The sequence below is a fragment of the Vicia villosa genome, linkage group LG1 (genome assembly GCF_029867415.1).
Source record: "Vicia villosa cultivar HV-30 ecotype Madison, WI linkage group LG1, Vvil1.0, whole genome shotgun sequence".
Classification (NCBI taxonomy): domain Eukaryota; kingdom Viridiplantae; phylum Streptophyta; class Magnoliopsida; order Fabales; family Fabaceae; genus Vicia; species Vicia villosa.
Window position 1 is genome coordinate 203,558,554 of NC_081180.1, and position 6,000 is coordinate 203,564,553.

The window sequence follows — 6,000 nt, forward strand, 5'->3', positions numbered from 1 at the left end:
AAACTGGGATTTTTTAGCTTTGAATTGATACTACTAATAGTTGATTTCCTTCCTGTCTTGGTAGCCCCCAGATTAGGTGTTATTGCACTGATCTGGGTTAATAATTCTTTGTGTTGTTTATCATTATGCAATTTTGAATTAAGTATCAATTTCAGTCTGATGTGTCTGGTCTGTTTCCAGATGTCGTAACATATGTCTTGACATCATGTGTTACTAAGACAGCTGTGTTAGAATATGTTGTCTGTACCAAAAATTTCAATTGTTATTAGAGCAGGCACCCTGTGTGTTTATTGGGGGAGCTTCAGGGAGATATTTTTCTGGTACTATTTGTTTTTTTTAAAACCTAGAGTGATAGCATTTTGGAAATCAATGACCAATAGAATTTTAAAGTTTGTGTGGTTGGAAGAATCCTGGTGTTAAGAAGACCGAAGGGAAGAGTCTAAAGTGGGTCTCTCTAACCTTGAAGTTGTCAGTACCATTATAAATGGAATTGATAAGTTCTTGTTCCAGACTCTTTATCACTTGTATTGTGGCCAAAGATACTTGGGAATCTCTCAATTCCACTATAAAGGCACATCCAAGTGTGTTTGGAAGAAAATAGTTCATATGTGAGGGTGATTAAGAATAAGTACTCCCTCCGTCCCATATTATAAGCAAAATTTGAACATTTTATTTGTACTCAAAGTATAAGCAAAACTGACTTTTTATCTCATAATTAATGATACTATACCAAATATACCCTTTGCTCAGTTTTTTAAATGTCATTAATGCTCAAACACTAGAAACAAGCATAATTTTTTGAAAAACGTCGAAATGCTTAAGATTTTAATATTAACAACTAATGTGATTGGTAAGTATTCATTGAAAATGGGTGGTATTATTAGCTTTACGTTACTACTACTAGTATTAGTGAGTTTATTTATAAATGAGAAATTACTGATAATACTCCTACTGATATTAAGCTTCTAACATGCATATGCAACCTATCATGTTGATATCATGCTTCACGTACATATTGATAAATAAAATATTAAAACTCAAGTGCAAATGTAAAATAAAATATTTTTAATATTAAACACCTTACAAATTTTTAAATGGCTTACGATAATATCGATAAAACTCAAATGTTAAAAATTTTGTATTACAAATGTAAATACTGTTAATTTTGTAAGCATTCGATAATTTTCTCAACTAATTTCCTTTCACAATTTAATTGAGTGGGCAAAATGGCTTGTCTAATCATCACATCTTTTTTTTATATGAGGAATTTTGTAATTATTTGATCCCCGAACTTTCATTATTTCAATCATACATGATTGAAGTGTGAGAAATATTTTGTTCGACTCCACGCTAGAGAAAGCATCATACGAATTTTGTACGACTTGAATAAGTTCATCAACTGTCTTCATCACATTCTTTTGTTACAATGCTTGAATGGCTGGAAAAAAACCTAAATCCAAAATATTTAAATCAGGAGAATTGGGCAGTTGACATGTTAACCGGATGTCAAATCCACCTTCGGAAGCCGCGGCTAGAAATTCCTCATCGTTTATAGAAACATGGCATGGTGCATTATCTTGTTGTATGTAAATCGTTTCTGATACATGTTCTCGTGGCCATTTTTCTTTGATGGCTGGCAAAATCTTGTTTATTAAAAACATTCGACTAACTTCCTTAATGATAGAAGTAATCGGTTTTGTCTCAAGTGTCCCTGATGGTCTATTAACACTTGATCTTTTTGTGGGTACTTTATCAACTAAAGGAAACACTCCAATTTTTCCCGATCATGTTTCATTACCATCATTATCAAATCTAGGTCTTGCCACCGCAACTAAAAACATAACTTTCATGATGAAGTTTTTTTTCTTGCAAGCGCGATATGGTTCATCCTCATTTGGAAGAAGATAATAACTTTTATTTTTTTGTGTCATATAGAACCATTTTTCATCTATGTGCACAACATTGTACATTGCCTGAAACTTTGGATCATATGTAGTGCTACTTTCTTCAAGCATGGACAAGCAAAATCTAAGACGAGCTTTCATATTATCTTCTGTCATATGAGGTTTTAGTGCACTTGAATGTCGACGCAAAACACCTTCTTTTAAATACTCTCCTATTTTTCTCGGACTAGTCTCTAAGGCAAATGCTAGAGATCGGATAGTGCTACGTTTAACTAACGGTAGATTACGCATTTTCTCAATATCTAGTTCAACTCTCTTCCGACCATAATTTTTTGTTTTCTTATGAGAAACATTCCCCGTTTCTTTTGACCGCTTCCAAATTCAATAAATAACATCTATTGATACTTGATAGGAAGAAGCCAATTGTTTGACAATTCCTCTTTTAATTTTTCCTTCAGAACTTGAATTGATCAACACTTGAAAAATATTATCCCGTTGCCTATTATCTAAAAAGCAACGTTTTTTCGAAAATGTTTGCACCTCATTGTGAGTATCATTTCCTGTTTCATAGAATATGCATGTAATAAGTGGAAAAGCATTAAGAAAAATATTTACAAAAGCATTAAGAAGATAACTTACTCCATTGGTTACATAGTTACAGTAGAGTCACAATATTGAGATAATATGCATGTAATAAGTGGAGAAGCATTAAAAAAAGAATTAAAAAGAATATGCATGCAAGTGGAATGAAAAAGAAATGACACATCATTGACAACATACATGTGTAAAGAGCTAAGGAAATGACACTAAAACGTGTAATACCTATAAAAGTGTAATACGTAAAATAAAGTAGTACAGATGTGACTATATTTAAAGGTTAGGTGTACTATTCATACCTGGAAATATATTTTCAACCACACTTTCATTAAAAATGTCATCTACTTCATCCATATCTTCTTCTACTTCTTTAGATAGAGCATCTTCAAACTCACTTTCAACTATATGATCTTCTTCTTCTATTGATGCATTCAAATCAATATTTGGAGGAGCATTCAAATCAATATTTAGAGGAGCATTCAAATTAATATTTGGAGGCACGTTTGAAAGGTGATTAGAGATGTTTGAGTCATCCAAAGGAGTGTTTAGATCAATATTTAGAGGCATCTTAAACCAACAAATTCACAAGCTTCAAAGTATTTGCATGGTTTTATTTCAATTTATAGAAGTTACAATGTGTTTAGAAAAAATTTGTAGTGCGCCAAAATGAAAATTGTGGTGCGCCAAAATGAAAACTGAAAGTGCGCCAATAATTTTACAGTACACAAACGTGAAACGAAAATTGCGGCGCATTAAATAAGGAGTACTTTTTATTTATTGCACAAAACCTCAAAAGTTACGCATGCCTTTGTTTTGTGAGGATAATTTAGGTATTTTAATATTGCAATGAGGACAATTTAGGTACTAAAGGATGAAAATAATTATGTTGACCAATTTTCTTAAACAGTGTGAAAAAGTTGAATTTTGCTTATAATATGGGACGGAGGGAGTACTATGATCTCTAATCAAGAGGGTTGACAAGAAAATGACAAGCTATTGAAGAAGAATATTCTTTTTGTTTCCAACTCTGAAGGATCTTGTGTTCTGATCTCTAATGAAGGATTTCTTATAGCTATTATGTTCCTTAGAAGGTAATCCAACCAGTCTTTTTTAGGAGAAAGAACTGAATTTCTAGACAAATGTCTAGAACATCCGTTCTGACATCAACAAATCTATGATACTCAAGATAAAGCTGGAGCTGGAGGCAAAATCCAATTAATGTCAAAACATTCAATAAAGTGAGTGTGAAGACCTTGAATTATTTGTGGAGCATAATGCCCTTCCTATCTCAAAGAATAACTGTACAGTTTGTTTAATTTCTTCTCTTAAATGAGGGACATGTTCATGACTTTATATCTACCAAGGATGTTACTGGTCTGACTGGAAAATGGATTTCTAATGGAGTCTTCAGTATTGAAGAATTACCTCATGATGAACTGGTTGTTTATTCAAAAGATATGTGCTTCATGAATAGAAGAGGTTGTCAACCATGAAGGGAATAGGAGGTGACTGTTTCTCATCTTATGTCTTAAGAGAAGGAAGGTTGTTTACCATCTATTACTTACAGAGTAAGGCAACTCTATATAATGATCAAGTATTTGAGGGTAGCTCAGATCAGATGTAGGAATTTCAAGTGAGGTAGTAACTTTGAGATTTTTTATGTGTTTGATTTCAGAAGTAAAGGCCTCTATTTATAGGCACAATTTTTGGTTTGTGGGGGGGGGGGGGGGGGGAATCAGACCATTTGGTTGATTCAAACAAAAGTTATGTGACTTTGCTTCTTGGTGAAGAAATGAGAAAGTTATGGTTCCCATGGTGAAATACATACTTTAAGCATGCCTTAGGGTGATTCTTTTGTAGCTTAGATGGTTGCTTTTTGGCTTTGAAATGCTTTTGGTGCAGAGGAAACAAGTTAGAGGCTCAATGCATTGACATTGTGCAAAAAGTTGGCTTTACTAGAATGGAAGTGTAACCTTTCTTCTCTTAATGGCAAAATGGATTGGATAATGCTTGAATCAAGTGAATTATAGCTCAAAATATTGTGTAATATTTTGAATATGAATAGATTCAGAGGTTTAGAGGTCTTCAAAGCAAGATTCCAACTTGGTTTCTTTATGGAAATAAACTTGAAATTCAAGAATGGAACACCATCTTCATCTCTTCGAATCTCCCAGCTCAGAAGTGCTATGGAGGAGTTCTAATGATTTTTTAGAAAGCCCTAAACATCCTTTACAACTTTCAAGTTTGATGTTTCTTCAAATTCTCAAGGAATCTTGATGGAAAGTTGTAACACCCCATATTTTCCGTTTATTAATTTAATTTGGATTTAACTGGAAGATTATGGTATAAGAGCTATTGGGCTTATGGTGTAGTGTTAGTAAAAGAGGGGTGCTATTTGGTTAGGCCTTTTACTAAGTTGTGTTCATATTATTTTATTTTTCATAAAATAAGAAAAGAGCCATTTGGGAAGAAAAAGGAAGAACACGTGAAAAGGGCAAGAGAAGAGAAAGAAGCAAGAACGTGAAACGGAAGAAGAGCATTTAAGAAATTCATCGAGGTAAGGGGGGACTCTTCCTTTTAGTATCTCTTATGTGGTCTTAGGTGATAGGTAGATTGATGTATGGTTTGGTTCAATTAGATATTGGGATTGTTAGGTTAGGGTATTATAATTTGGATTGAATTGATGAAAATTGTGTGAACTATTTGGTTAATAACGAGTTTAAATGATGTTTGGTGGTGTATGATTGAATGTATGATGATTGTATGCCTGTATATGTTGTTTAAACTCGATTTTAGACTAGAAATAGGTGGAATCGCAGGGTCTGTCGCAGACCTGAGATTTGGTAAAATCGCAGGTCTGCTAAGCGGAGGGGGGTCCGCTGAAAGGAGGACCCGACCTGGTTAGCTTCTGTCTAACGTCGCTAGAGGTCCGCTGAGCGGAGGTCTGAAGAAATTCGATTCTTCCTCGCGTCGCTGAGCGAACCTTGCTGTGCGGGAATTTTTCTAAAACTTTAAAATGGCGTATCTTTTGATCCGTGAATCTTTTCTTAGTGCCGTTTTGGGCGTTGTGCAAGTAATTAAATGTTTTATATGATGAATGATGAATATGGGCAGTGGCCGAATTTATTTCTCTAAAACTCGATTTAATTATTTGTTGAGAATTAAACATTGTGTGCATGTGAAATAGGTGTGACAATGTATTTGATGTGGTGATGAATTGGCTATGATTATTATTATGATTGTGATGAATGCATGACTATTTGAATGATGTTGGGAACATGTACATACTTAATTGGTGATGTGGTGTTGAGATGAGTTATTCATCGTGATCAGTGATGTTTTTAAGTATGATATGTGTGTCCATTCATTCATATGCATTCGGTGATGGATCCCGGTGATGTTTGGATCGATGGTGGACATATTTCCCATTGTGAGGAAATTGTGTTGGTGGGCCGTATCTCGATGAGGCGTAGATCGGTCAGGTGGATTGATTCCACGG